The following is a 16,538-nucleotide window of genomic DNA, read 5'->3' on the forward strand; positions in this document are numbered from 1 at the left end:
AATTTTCACTTTGAAAAACACAACTTTAATTTTAATCTGCTTCTTAGAATCCCTAATTGGGGCTCCCATTTTCTTTTGGTGATTAAAATAAATAAGATGGAGGACAATAGCATTGCACTAAATTCTAGAGTCCCATCTGCAGCAAATGATAACGGCCTTTTGGATTTCATCCTAGAACAATTTAAGCTGTTTCAGAATATACAAGGTTCACAAAATTTGATTTGTAAAGAATTTCTAACCCAATGAAGATTGGAGTAGGGTGGGGGGCTGTTTGTCTATCATACCACACTGTTGTTATTGAATCATTTTTCAGTATTCTTTGACTCTTCATGACCCCGTTTGGGGTTTTCTTGGCAGGAATACTGCAGTGGTTTGCCATTTCCTTTTCTAGCTTATTTTTACAAATAAGGAATTGAGGCAAACAGGGTTAAGTAATTCGCCTAGAGTCACATGGCTAATTAATGTCTGAGGCCAGATTTGAACTCAGGAAGAGGAGTTTTCTTGACTCCAATCCCAGCACTCTATTCCCTGCACCATCTAGCTGTCTCATGCCAAAAATCTTAAGTGTTAGAACATTGATAGGGAAAAATTATTTTCAGGTTATCTTTTATTTAATATTTCAACATTTTAAAAAATTTTGAATTCCAAATTTTCTCCTTCCCTCCCCTCTTTAACATGGCAAGCAATTTGATATAGATTATATATATATAGTTCTGCAAAATATATTTCTATTTTAACCACATTACAAAAGAAAACAAGACAAGAAGGAAGGAAGAAAATTTTTTAAAAGTGTGCTTCATTCTGTATTCCAACTCCATCATCTCTCTCTCTCGATGTGGATAACATTTTTCTTCCTCTAAGTCAGGGGTCCTCAAACTTTTTAAATAAGGGGCCAGTTCACTGTCCCTCAGACTGTTGGAGGGCCGGACTATAGTAAAAACAAAAACTTTGTTTTGTGGGCCTTTAAATAAAGAAACTCCATAGCCCTGGGTGAGGGGGATAATTGTCCTCAGCTGCCACATCTAGCAGTAAGCCGCAGTTTGAGGACCCCTGCCTAAGTCTTTCAGAATTTTCCTGAATCATTTTATTTCTGGGACTAGGTAAATAATTCACTTTATCACTGTATAATGTTTCTGTTATTTTGTACAATGTTCTCTTGGTTCTACTCACTTAATTTTGCATTAGTTCATGTAAGTCTTTTCAGGTTTTTCTGAAAACATCCAGCTCATCATTTCTTATAGCACAACTGTATCCCATCACAATTATATATCACAGTTTGTTCAGCCATTACCCAACTGATGGGCATCCCCTCAATTTCCAATTTTTTTGATTGCAAAAAAAGAGCTGCTATAAATATTTTTGTACATATATGTGTTTTTCCTTTTCCTTTGATTGAATACAGACCTAGTGCACTATTAGCATTTTTTTCATATGACTATAAAAAGTTTTGATTTCTCCTTCTGAAAATTCCCTATTCATATCTTTTGACCATTTATCAATTGGGGAATAACTCTCCTTATATATTTGAGTCAATTTTCTATAAAGGCCAAATGAGACCTTTTCAGAGAAACTTGCTATAAATATGTTTTCCCAGTTTCCTACTTTCCTTCTAATCTTTGTTAGATTAGTTTTGTTTGTGCAAACTTTTCAATTTGATGAATCAAAATTATCCACTCTACATATGATGATGTTATCTATCTCTTGTTTGGCCATGCCATGACTTCTTCCCCTGTTCAAATATGTGACAAGAAAAATTTTCCATGATTCCATGAGTTGCTTATAATATCACTCTTTATGTCTAAATCACATATCCATTTTGACTTTATCTTTATATATGGTGAGAGATACTGGTCTAGTTTCTGCCAAACTGCTTTCTAGTTTTCATAGCAATTCTTGTCCCCAAAAGCTTGAGTTTCTGGGTTAATTTTACACTAGATTACCATGGTCATTTACTACTATGTATTGTGTACCTAATCTCTTCTACTGATTGACAACTCTATTTCTTAGCCAGTACCAGATTGTTTTAATAATTATCATTTTGCAATATAGTTTGAGATCTGGTATTTCTAGACTGTCTTCCTTCTTCAGGTTATATTATTGATCAAAGAAAAGAGATAAATGATGATGAATAAATATTACCAACAGTGACAGCCTTGTGACATGGACAAATGAGTTTGGAGTCAGACTACCTAAACTCAAATCTTGCCTCTTCTATTGGTTATCTATATGATCTAAATCAAGTCATTCAACCTCACTGAATCTCAATTTCTTGAGGAACTGAACTAAATGATCATTAAGGTACTTTTCTACTCTAAATCAATTTCTCAACTTGATCCTTTAATAATGAAGAAGCCTTTAACTTCCATTTGTGCTGAATAAAAATTTTTTTCCATGTTAAACCATAAGACATATAGTAGTACTTAAGATCTCACACTAAACATTGTTCTTAAAACTTATACTTTGACATATGATTTGGCATTTCTTTACAAAATATTTTTAATTAGCTTAAAGGATAAGCAGAAAATACTCTTTTACATGCAATATTGGGATTTTGAGAGAACACTCATATTTTGTAACATTCTACCCATGTCAATGTTTTGTCAAAGATGTCATAGAGCAGAGTGATTATTTTTTTTACTATATCATATTTATTTTTAATACATTTTAAGCATTCTAGTAAATCCTATATAGTAGTCTAACCCTTCAGTGTCTTATTCAATAGTATCATAAATTTGGCTTTTATCATCAGGGCAGGTCATAAAAGGCTCTATGGTATAAGATCTGCCTGGAGGATCAGGACAAGGCATCAAATTGGACTAGTTAAGAAGGAGTATAGCAGTGTGCAAATCACAGATACAGAGGAAAAGTAAATTCCAATCAGTCCTCTCTACCAGGTCAAAGGTTCAGAAATCAAGTATATGGACTGATGTTGGTGCTCAAGGATCCCAGACAGGCGGGATGCATGAGGAAAGAAGAAAGAGTCTAAGGATGCATTGATATGGAATTTGAGTTTCAGGCTACTCCTAAGACATAAGAAATGGAAGTTGTAGTCAAATATATAGAAGATTGTTTCAGGTATATAAAAAGAAGATACTCAGGATGCTTTCTGATCTGGAAAAAAGGATGTCTTCCCCCTGCCTTGGTTTTAAGCATTACTCCTGTTATGAATGTCTAAAGCCAAGTGAATCTGTACTATTCCCAAGAGAGAAGGAAAGGCTCTGTAGGTGTTAGTGATTAAGTGGAAACTTGGATATCCCAGAGAATTCTCATAATCCTGAGAGTATTCCATATTGAGGAAATATATAGACTCAAACAAAAAGAAATGGAATTCCTTGCAGCTCCCCCACAATGAGAAGATAATGATTATCATTAATATGACAATCCAAATAGAGAGCCAAAGGAAATTAATGATTTTTAGGCATTCGCAACTTTTCACTGTTACTCTTCTTTCATTATGGCTCCTAGGATATACCTAACATACTTCCTAGCTCCCTCATCTGTAAAATAAGAGAGGCTTTCAGCAGTCTCCACAATGATTCAGCTTGAGCAAATGAAGGGAATTTTTCAAGCAGCTTGATTTTTGCCAAGACCCTGGTCAACCCAGACTCAACCCAATATCTTGTAGAGACCAATGTTCTCTTCTAAAGAAATGGGACCATCCTGCCTCAGTGCCAAGGGTCCAACCACTTAGGGCACCAACAAATCTTCTATTCATGGCAGTTAATCCTAGCAAAACAAAGCTATAATATTTGGGACCAGGAATGCTTAACCATCAAAGTAGCCTTCAAGGAATAGCTCAAAAGCAGCCGACACCCTGTCTACCACAAACTGGAACACTTTAGATCAATATTATGCCTGAAACTGGTCCAAGCTCTGCTGGCTACTTTTTTTCTTCTTCCATTTCCTTCTTGGAGTTACTTATCTCCTGGGGAGTGGGAGTGGGCAATGAGGCACAAAGTAGATATATTGTTTCAAGAAGATCGGCAAACATACTATTGACAAACCAGAACTCGCCCCTGGCCAGCCTTGTACTATTTCCTACCCAGAAAAATCAGTAACATGTCATTTTTCTCCCCTCAAACCTTCCCTTGTTGAAACCTATTAGACACAGCAACATTTGACAAATCTATAGGGATCAGAGCTTGAAATGTCTGAGTTTGCAGTCTAACAGAGAGCTAGCCTGCCAGAGCCCATCAGCCCAGATGGTCATTATGGCTACAGCTCTACATTGTCACAACAGCTCAGTGGTGGAATACTGGGGATTTGAAGAAATACTAACTCATCCTTCTGGCCTCTCTTAATTCATCAGAATATTGACTCTACATGTAGTTCTGTGCTATCTGAGCTTGAAACCAGATCCCCTGAAAAACACCATAAAGGCTGCTTGTTATCACTACAAAAAGGTCTCGGCCATCAAGCCCTTGAACTTTATTACAATAAACAATCCCTCATCCCCTCCACCCCATAATTCTCATTGTAATAAATCAGGGTTTCTCAAACTTTTTTTCGCAGGTAACTCTTTTTTGTCAGAAAAATTTTTATATGATCCCAAGTATATAGACACATAAAAGTTATTCAAATTAAACACTTTTTGATAATAAATCATAATTTCATGACCCCTATATTCAGTTATGAGACCCTATTTGGGGTTGCAAACTACAGTTTTAAGAAACTAGGTAATAGATAACCTGGATTAAAAGAATTCCTTTATTCCCAGGAAGTCTTTTCTTTTTACAACTCAGATTTCTCAAATAAGTCCTGAATCATTATTAATACTTCTACAAACTAATCAGGGACCCAATAAGATATATAATTCACCCTAGTCTTTGCTAGTTTCCTTGTACACTGAACTTCATCTTTCCTCAGCAAACCATCCAATCAAATGGCCAAACTAAACCTGTCGATCAAATCTTGGAACTGTAACTTCAAATGTCTCCTAAAGAAATCAAAACAGGAATAGCTATGTGGCGCAATGGATAGAGCACCAGCCCTAAAGTCAGGAGAACCTGAGTTCAAATTTGATTTTAGACACTTAACACTTCCTAGCTGTGTGGCCTTGGGCAAGTCACTTAACCCCAATTGCCTCAGGGGAAAAAATCAAAAAATCAAAAAGGTCGCCATTGTGTGACCATGAAACCACATCCACCATGATCTGATGTAGTCTTTATTGTTCAAGTATGGCTTTAGTTCCCTGTGCAACTCCAAAAAGTATCATCTGTTACCTCTCTGGACTTTAATCTACCAGCCCTGCCACACTTACATCAGTAGATAGGCAACCTAGATTGAATGTACCATGAAAGATTGTTGCAGACCTATCTTTAAGACAGTTTGCACTCATTGATGAGGTGCCTTGGTTACAGAGCTGATACAAAGCTCTTGTTCATCCCAACTTTGAAAATTGTTCACCCTCTGAATTTGAAACTTCTTCCTTATTTGTGACATTGAAAACAAGTGGCTTTTTTTTCTACCCATCCCTACCTCTAATCTTGCTCTACCCCCAGTACATCAGCTTTACAAATTAAAGTTATCTCCTCCAATAGTCCTCTGGAGACACTTCAAAATGACCCCAACTTTTATTATTGTTGTTGTTCTTGTTATTACCAACTTTACAAATATCAATCCTGGTTTTAGGGGTGTAAACTGGGGAAAGTGAGACATTCACAACCATAAATCTGAGTAGCATTTTTGTACTGGGGTTCACTCATTTGAAATAAGTCATCTTCTCATTCAGCACCAACATGATGGATGCAGTTGGCACACTGGCTGATGCATCACTGAACCACATCCACAATGGAAAGCATTAGGTACCTAGCCCAAAGAGTTACAGCTATTCTGCTCCTCAGTTCTAAAATTCATCGCTGTAACAACCTGTCTCCATCTTAGACTCAAAGAGAGAATCTGGACCGAGAAAATGAAAATCTCTTCCAGAATAGTAAGGATCCTCGCCTTGATACACATTTAAGAACACATTCTCTTTCTTTGAATCACAAAATGTTTTGATCTCAAAAGGAATTAAGAAGTCATATAGGTCAACCTCTTTCACTTTTCAGAGGAGGAAATTAAGGCCCAGAAAGGCCAAATGATTTCCTGAAGCTGATATCTTTTCCATCAGTGAAAAACTTCCACTACATTTTCCCATTAAATCTGAGAATACCCTTTAATGAAAAAAAAAGGCATTCAAAGTTCCATGAATAAGGACATATTGAGGTCAAGATACAGGCACCTGCAATGCATCCTAGTTCTGGTCCTATTGGTTTATCTCTCAGTCATTTCCCCCAACTCTCTATCTTCCTGGGTTTAATTCCCCATTATGGGCTGGTCTTTTTCCCAGAGAATATCAAGTTTATTGGATAAGCATTGGGGATGAAGCAGGAACAGGTGCTTGATGGACCTAAATGTCCATTTTCTCCAAGAAACCTTCCTTGATTCACTTTAATACAATTATTGCCTTTCCTTTGAAATTGCTTTCAAGTTATTCTCTGTGTATCTTGTGTGTACACAATTGTTTTCGTGTTTTTTCCTCCATTACATGTGACCACTTTGAAAGCATAAACAGAATTTGCCTTTCTTTGTGTCTCCAGCACAATGTCTGGCACATAGTATGCACTTGATAAAGGCAAGTTGACTTGACTTGTCTCTGTGCTAGACCCTGCCTCTAGATGGCATTGAGGTGTCCATCATTTGTACCTGGCAAGTATGATCTTTGTTTTGATTGAGACATACATATCCTAGATAACTAAGAAATAACATTGTCAAGCTACTTCCCACTCCAACCTAAGAGTATATAACTAGCTCACATATTGACTGGGAAAATTCATCCAAAGGTCTACACCTCCTTCTGCAAATCAGGACCAAAGTGTAAGAGGAGAGGCATTCCCCAAATCCCAAGATGCACCAAAATTTCAACTTGGTACTTCATTCTTGGAAGTGAACCTAGCAGTAATCTGGGGGTATGGGAGCTCTAGGGATTAGGAAAATCTAATCTAGTCTCAAAGAGCTCCTCTGCCCAGACCAAATGAATTTCCTATCACCACAGACATGTCCAACTATAATCTCTTCTACCAAAAGAAGCCAGGTAATCCAGTTTGCTTGGCATTGTGAACAACAGAGGTTAGAATTCTAGACCAAAAAAGAAATCTCTTAGGGCTGGAAAAACCCTTAGAGATAGATCATCTAGTTCAAGCCCTTCTTTTTATCTAATAAGGAAACTGAGACTCAGAAGGGGGAATTTTGCCAGGAGTCACAGAGAAATGAGTGCCCCTGGCAAGATCCACAGCAGTTCTGCTGATGAGCAATCCTGTGTTCTTTTCAACACCTGAATTTCTGAGGATGATTTCAGAAAAGCCTGCTAAGACCTACATGAACTGATGCGGAGTGAAGTAAGTAGAACCAAAAGGACATTGTACACAGCACCAACAAGATTATGTAATGATCAACTATGACAGACTTGGCTCTTCTCAACAATGCAGTGATTTAAGACAAGTCCAATAGACTTGGGGTGAAGAGAGCCATCTGTATCCAGAGAGAGAATGGAAACTGAATGTGGATCAAAATAAAATATTTTCACTTTGTTATTATTGTTATTTACTTGTGTTTTTTTTCTTTCTCATGTTTTTTCCCCTTTTGATTTCATTTTTCTTGTGTAGCATGATGAATATAGAAATATGTTTAGAAGAAATGTACATGTTTAACCTATATCGAATTGCTTGCTGTCTTGGGAAGGAGGAAGGGGGAAAAAAGAGGAGGAAATTTGAAAAACAAGGAGGAAATTTTTTGCAAAGGTAAGTGTTGAAAACTATCTTTGCAGATATCCAGAAAAATAAAATACTATTAAAAATGGAGGGGGCAGAGTTTATTAGGCTCTAAGCCTAGTGCTAGGAATACATATACAAAGAATGAAACAAATCTACTCATCAAAGAGAATGCATTTTACTTAATTCATTGCTAATTATTAGAGATAGATAGTTATTTATGGGTCAAAAATAACTTTAAGTAAGAGAATACCTAAAGACTCAAGGTTCTGGGAGGAACTAGTAGATGAGAGCTAATGGCCTGGCATGTAGCAGGCTTTGTCCATAGTCATATTGGAAGTAAGCTGGAATTTGAACTCAGTCTGAACTCAGACTCTAAGTATATAACTCTTTCTACTCTACACTGAAACAGCAGATAAAGTAGATATATCTGTAGATTTCACTAGAGGAGGTCTGATGACTTCTGCCAGGACCTCTGCTTCCCACACCACTCAAAGTGGAGCTATCCAATGTCCTTAACTTACCTTGGAGTCTCTAATGACCTGAAACTGCTCATTGTCATCAACCAAGAAAGTTCTGAAGCTAAGGTTTTATTTTTGCCCTTGCTGCTATTGCTGTTAAAACATTACCTGGAGGAATTGCTATTAAGAAATGACCCATTCTTTTGCTATTGGTAGCAAACTATATTTAATCATCACTTAGGTGGAATTCTAAATAGGCATTGGGTATGATGGGAAGTGTAGTTTTTCCCAGCTAGGAGGGACTGAAGGAGCATCAGAAATAGAAGTTGTCAGGGACTGGGAACCTTTGTCCCACAGAATTTATTAGAGGTGTGCTTGTGGCCAGCTAATTCCAAAGGAAGGTCACTGCTACCCTTAATTGAATATGATCACTAGCAATTAGAGCCTTGTCAGCTCACTGACCTACTTAAGGAACGATCTGCCTGGAAAGAACTTTGCAATTTTCCTGACTATTGCTACTACTGGGACCTGGTGAATTCATCCATCTCTATTTCTTCCTTCTCCCCTAACCCATCACTGTTTGATAAACCAGCATCACTTACACTCAAGCAGAGATCTCCTGTTTTCTTTAAACTTTTTAAAAATTTGTAATATTTGTTTTTATAATATGTTCTGCCCCCAAATAAAGATAAGCTGGTCTTTATTGCATTCTAAGATAGTGTTTCCTGTAAAGAATGGACCATAGAAAGACAAAAATGAATCCACAGACTAATAATTCTAGATTTAACTAGGAGCCTGAAATGAAGCTAAATTGGGGGTTCATGGTTAAGCTACTGAGACAGTTAGCTGGAACAGTACATAGAGCACTGGGGCTTGAGGTCAAGAAGACCAGAGTTCAAATTCAGCCTCAGACTTTAACTAGCTCTATTATCCTATACAGATCCTCTGCCTTTATTGTCTCAACTGTAAAATGAAGACAATGGGAATAAAAACATCAAGGCTCAAATGAGTTAATATTTATAAAAAAGCAGTTAGCAGACTGCTTGGGCCACATAAAGTGCTATATAAATGCTAGCTCTTAATATTAAAACATTCTTTCTGTCACTATTTCTGCCTCTCTATCTCTTTCTTCTGTCGTCTCTTTCTGTCTCCCTCATTTTGCCTTTCTGCCTTTCTGTCTGTTTCTTTCTCTGTCTTTCTCTTCCTACTTTCACAAAAAGAAACCTCAGCAATATGCCCTATAACTTCAACTTAGATATTTCTCTAGTGAGGGAAAGAGGGAGGATACTTTAAATTCATTTTTGAGAGGTAGGTGGAGTTACATTAATATGGAAGACTCATGTGGAATAGATAAGATAGCCCACACAAGCTTGGAGCCCAGATGCACAGGAAATACCAGTTGCTTCCCTGTGGCCTGATGGGAGATGGGGAAAAGTCATGTAGGGACTACCTAGTGGGGTGATCACATGCCCAGGGATGGCTGCAGATCTATGGGAGCCAGGCCAAAGGCCAAAGAAACAGGAGGATGATCACTTAGTCTCTGGAGTTTCATACTATTCAATCTATATCCAGATTCAGAGATTTTAGGATAGGGTTCCTGGGTTCTGTAACACAATCATTCTAAAACTCTCTGTAAGTCTGTTGTTATACTTCTTTACCCCCTTTCCTTAAATAACAATAAAAGCCTTTTGAAAGTCTACTGCTGCCTCTGGGTGAGCTAAGGGAATCCAGAGACTGCCCAAACAGAGAAGACACAGGTTGGTCTCAGCAGTTGGGGAGACATGGATGAAGAGTAGCTAGTATTTAGTTTGGTGGAATTTAGCTTGGGCTATGTCTCTTTCCTGCCCAGAGAATAAATCCTTTTCATTTTAGTCAGAGATTTAGATTTACAATTACGATTTTTACAGATGCTGGACTTATACAACTTACACATAGTCACACAGCTAGTGGCAGATCAGAATTTTAACTTAGATCTTCTGACACCAGTCATTCCTCCTTCCATTGTATCACACTAACTCTGAGGGCTCACCATATTAATGTCAGGTTTTGAAAGGACTTCTTTCCTGGCAGCTCAGAACTTCCCCAACTCAAGAGAATCACCAGTCTAGTCTCCCCAGTATTTGGGGCTATAGGAATTCATTATTATGCCTATCATCCAATATCTTCACTTTAGAGATGAGAAACTGAGGCAGAGAGATGAAGTTATTTGCCCAAAGTCACACAGGAATAGGTCACCGCATCAACCAATGCTCTTTCCATTATATCATAATACCTTCACATTGGTTCATTTGGAAGTTCTGGAAGCACTAAGAGGTTAAAAGGAATCAAAGCCAGACTCCCAGAATGGTAAATGCTTTTCTGAGAACATAAAAGCATGGAATGTCAGAGCTGGAAGGAATTATGAAAGGTGCTCAAGTTCTAAACCTGAGACTGGAAAAGGAGAAATCCAAATATAAACTCCACCTTTCAGACTGTAAATCCATCTCCTCAGTGTGTCCTCAGAGACCCCAGGGCAGGCATCAAGGGTGGGCAACAACCATCAAAAATACAAGTTCAAATAGGCAGGTCTCTGGATCTCAAAGTTCCAAAGAAGAGGAAGGATTGGATGGTCACCCAAGTTTGGCCACCCTTGAACTAAAAAGTTTAGACTGAGATGATCAAAAAAAGTACTCCACCCACTTAAACAATGCTCACTCTTTCAGTATCAAAAAAGTCTAGCATTTCAAACAAGTATTTAAAAAACAACATGAAGAAAACAGCTCTAATGTGTTTTTTGGCATCAAGCTGTAACTGGTCCCTGGTGTGTTTCCAGGATAGAATTTCAAGAAAGATTGTAATTATTTCTCCTGACACTGATACTGTTCTATTGGACTCCAATAAATCAAAATCATAATTAAAAGAAAAACAAAGATTAATTCTACTGGCAATATGCTCAGTGCTCCAAACAATATAGTGAGCTTTTTCCATCTCCAGGTACAGGTGTACCCAAAAAACATTTTAAAGCCCTCTTTTCCCAGGACAATTAAGAGAAGCATTTGGTTGATGAGAATCCACAAAATGCACCCATTTCTTGAGAGGGAGGTGGAGTAAATGGTTTAAAGATAATCAGAAGAAAAGCATTATTTTAGAGCAAGTACAATAGGTAGCAAGATGAACAGAAAAGTAAACATGGATATGTTTGTCAATCTTTCAAAAGTTCCTTCCTCAACCAAGAGAAGTGTCTTGTCATCTTGTTATAAAAAATTTCCAACAATTAAAATTATACAAAAGTGGTGACTGGATGTGTTATAGAGAGGATCCTTGTTCAGGTATAAATTAGATTAGATGGATTGCAGGGTATCTTCTCAATTTTGTGATTCTATCATTTATAAGTACTACTTACTGGAAAATAACAAAGTTATAAGACAATGGAAAGAGCTTCAACAGAACTTAACATAGGTTCTAGGAGTAGATCTGTCACTCACTCATCTTTGCCAAGTCACCTCATCTCTCTGAGGCTCAGTTTCCTCATTTGTAAAATAAGAGATTTGGAATATAAGCTCTTTAAAGAACCTCCCAAATCAAGCATCTTGAGACACAAAAAGGATGGGGTGGAATCTATTTTCATGATTTAGCTTTCCAATTCTATGGTCTTTTAAGATCTGTCTCCAAGACCTTTAATGGCATGTCATATTTTCCTATATCTAAGCATAATGGAGACATCTTACCAGACCATTGGCTTCCTCCAGAGACACATATTATGGTCTGCAACATAGTATTACAGAATTGCCTAAGACTCAAAGAATCTGAGTGTTTGCTCATGCAAGAAGGCTAGCCCTCTATCCACTACATGCTCCTTCTCATAAGTTCTATGGATAGAAAACATAATAATTAACTTAAGGGTCAAGCTGAATCTATATTGATTCTAGATCTCCTAAACAGAGGTATTTAACTAGTGTTCCATGGATAGATTGGGGAAAGGGAGGTTATAAACATGAACGGGAAAAATACATAATTATTTTCACCAACCTCCAACTAAATTTTTATCATTTCCTCAAATTATGAATATAAGCAAGAAATCATGGATAAATAGTTCATAGATTCCGCCAGATGCTCAAATGGGTCTATCACACACACACACACACACACACACACACACACACACACACACATACAAACACACAAGTTAAGAACTCTTATTCTAGAAGCATTTTTCACCCAACAAATCCCTTCTATTCATGTTTTTCTCTTTTTATACTTTGTCCCCCATAATAAAAGTTAAGCATAGAAGTTTTGTTATATGAGGGCTGAATTCTTGTTCCTTGAAATTTTAACTCAGAGCATTCAGGAAGGCATGGGTCCTGGTTATTGATGATTATAGGCAAGATCCTGAAAGGAGACTGCTTCTGCTTATTTTTAATTGGAGACCCCAAAGGCTGGAAACTTAAATAGTTCATGTCTTTCTCCCAGATGGTTTAAACAAACAGTACTTAGCTAGCAAGCACATAGCTTTACCCCGAGCATGCCCACTGTGCTGTGTCCTCTTCACTTAGTTCCCCAAGGCTTGCTCACTCCCCCAAATGTTCTCAGATTCCTTGTTTAGTTTCAGAACATTCCTCTGAGCTTATCCTCTTGTCTCTGACATGTGACTGCCACCTCTACCACTTTGGTCTCTATTTATGGCCTTTGTTATCTGTACTCTTCTAGAAATGCCTTTTGGGGACCATGTGGATGACTTCATCTTCTCTTCTTCAGTGGTGATGAGGGAAGGTCAGTAGAGTCCCTTCCGTGATATGCTGGGCCATGATGACTTCTATCATAAGAAACATAAGTGGGCTCTCTTCCTTATCTCACAATTTGTGTCTAGGCCCTCTACCAATGTGATCTGACCTCAATGGGATGTATCTGTTGCCACTAATACCAAGAGAAGGTCATAACTAAATGTCCTTAGACTACTTCTGGTCAGTTGCACAGAAGTGGGATGACACCTTTAGAAACAACAACTATTATCACTACTTCTCTTACCTCACTCCTGACTTTCCTTTTCCCTAAGGCATCTGTCCTATGCTGATGAGTATCTTCTCCTTGGAGGGTATTTTGTTGATCCCATGATTTAATTCTCACCTATGTCTATGACCTGGTTCTTACTTCTTGGTGAGAAAAGTAGTAGGAAGAAGTATTTAATCATTTCCTTATTTTTAAGACAGTCTTAGAACTGAATGAGATCATTTATAATTCTCTCACTTTACAGAGAAGGGAACTGAGGCCCAGAGAGAAATGGACAGAATGAAAACTAAAACCAGTGCTAGTTCAAAAAGAACCAATGTTCTTTCCATTATGCAACAACCACTTTTCTTTCCAGTTTCTAACACACAGTAAGAATGATGATAAGACCCTTATTTTTAGTGCAACTAAACCATCTCAAGTACAACTACAAGAGAAACATGATATGTTGTCTAGTTTTTTCACTTCCCTATCACCTTTCCTCATTCTAAAAAATTCCTAGAGAAATGATGTGAGACACTAATGCATTGTTGGTGGAGTTGTGAACTGATTCAACCATTTTAGAGAACAATTTGGAATTATATCCAAAGGGCTATCAAATTGTGCATACCCTTTGATCCAGCAGTGTCTCTACTGGGTCTGTATCCCAACTAGCACAGGACTGCCAGAGAAAGTGCTGTGCTCTATGAGCAAAGCAGAATTGAATTAGCCCAGAAGAAACACAAGATACACAAAATTAGAGAAGCCACCCTCAATGTTCACATGGACTATTTGTGTCCTACTTGTAACAGAACACTCCAAGCTTGTATCAGTCTGATCAACCATAGTCAGACACACTGTAACTCAACTCTAACATGGTGCTGTCATTTTGGTCCTCTGTGAGAACAAAGGACAACAACCAACCAACTAACCAATCCCAAAGAGATGATAAAAGAGGGGAAAGGAATCCCATATGCAAAAATGTTTGTAGCAGCTTTTTTTTTGTAGTGGCAAGGAACTGGAAACTGAATGGATATCCATCAATTGGGGATGGCTATAAGAAATGATGAGAGTCTGATTTCAGAAAAGCCTGGAAAAACTTATATGAACTGGTATTGATTGAAGTGAGTAGAATCAGGAGAACACTGTACACAGTAACAAGAATATGTAATGATCAACTGTGAAGGACTCGGCTCTTCTTAGCAATGCAGTGATCTGAGACAATTTCAATAGACTCGGGAAGGAAAGAGCCATCTGCATCCAGAGAGAGAACTATGGAGACTGCATGTGGATCAAAGTATGATATTTTCACCCTTTTGTTTATTTGCCTTTTCTATCTCGTGGTTTTTTTTCCATTTTCTGATTTTTCTTACATAACATGACAAAGATGAAATAAGTTTTTTAAAAAAGAAAGTAGTGTCAGAAATACAAAAAAAATACACAAAACTAAGAAGGAACAAAAAGGACATTTTTAGCGTCCTTGGGGACAAAGGTGAGATAGAACAAAGGATGGGAAAATCCACAATTCTGACTTTTATCTCATTTCTCTCTTCTCTATCTCCATCATAGCAACTGATCTTCAGATTGGGAGGTATAAAACAAAATTACTTAACAGGGAGTTAAAACACAAAACAAGTTAAGAGATGTGAAGAAAATATATATCAGCTTTCAATGAGTTCAGATCACCAAGCATGGATAAACTACATCCCAAGGTGCAGCTATAATTGCCAAGCAGCTATTTGGAAATCTTTTAAAAATCACAGAAAAAGGAATGTTTGTGATAGGACTGGAGATGAACAAATGTCTCTGTTTTGAAAATGGGAAAGAATATATATTTTTCAGACTAGAGGGCAATGATCTTAACTTGATTCTTGGTGAAATTGTGAAATATATTGTGATAGGGATGTCTTGTAAACAGTTATAAAGGAAGAAAAGTGATTACAATGAACCAAGAACAAGTTACATGGAATCTATTTCAAAATGGCACAGTGGAAAGTTTTGAAGGAGCTAAACTCTTCACATTTTCTTTTTAAAAAGTTTAACACACAAAGATAATAAGAATATCTTTTAAAATTATACGAGACAAAATTTTACAAAAGTAAAGATGTCAAATGAAAAAGAACACCATCACAAATAAATAAATACATAATTACATATATACACATATTATGAAGCAACTGAAACAGTAAATAGCATAGATGGAAAAAAGTAAAATTTTCCAAGATGTTATCAAATGGATAAATTAACCATTTAAAGAATTTTAGCAAAAATTAGCAATTCTAAGATTTTTTAAGAAAAAAATTTAAATGGTGCTAGTAAAAATTTAAAATCACAGGAGGAACTGAAGCTAGAATTATGAGATGCTACAAAAAAGATCAGATGAACTATTATTTCAAATAAATGAGATAGAAGTATAAATTTAAAAATCTAAAAAAAAAGAAACAATAGACTTATTACAACAGAAACCAAATTTCTAACAATATGAAAAGGAATACTTGCTATAGAACTGGAGATGAGCAAATGTCTCTATTTTGAAAATGGTTATGTCTTTACAGAAAACACATTTAATCAGAAAAATTTACACAGGTTCAAACTGACTAGATAGTCTCTCCCTCACTCACAAAAAGTCAGGAATGATTAGATGATTTTAAGAAAAAAAATGAATCAAAATTAGAAAACATTAAGAAAATTATAAACAGGGTCTTAATATAACACCAAAAGAGAGGAAGCTTAGAGATGCAGCTAGTGTATTAGAATTGGAGTTAGGAAGACTTAAGTGAATTTGAATCCCTATCTCAGACATTGTCTGAGTAACTAAGGACAAAACACTTCATTTTTCTATGATTCAATTTTTATCACTCATCCCCCTTAAATTAGGGGGTTAGACTCAATTCTTCAAAGGCCTCTTAAAACTCTAAATTTTTATCCCATCATATTCAAAATTGAACAACCTGCTATCAGAATATGATAAATCCAACAAATTGATTTAAAAATAACTAGGGCTGAATATAGCATTTAAAAGAAAAATAAAACAGATATAATATACCCACATACCCACACTCTCACATCCATACAATCCTCCCCCACCTCCAACAATGCATATACTACATAGGCAAAGCTATAGGACACAGGTCCCAGAGGCAATTTTTCAGTCCTAAATGCTTGTGTCAGTAAGGAAAAACAAAAAATGAGACTTTAAATTTTCAGTAAAGAATCAAAATAATACATCAAACAATATGAAAGAAATAGCCAAGACTAAAGATGAATCAGAACACAAACAAGAAAGCAAAACTGAAATGACAAATAAAATCAAAGAGTTACTTTTGAAAAGAACAACAAAGTTGATAAACAATTAAGATGTAAT

The sequence above is a fragment of the Sarcophilus harrisii genome, chromosome 2, assembly GCF_902635505.1.
Source record: "Sarcophilus harrisii chromosome 2, mSarHar1.11, whole genome shotgun sequence".
NCBI lineage: Eukaryota > Metazoa > Chordata > Mammalia > Dasyuromorphia > Dasyuridae > Sarcophilus > Sarcophilus harrisii.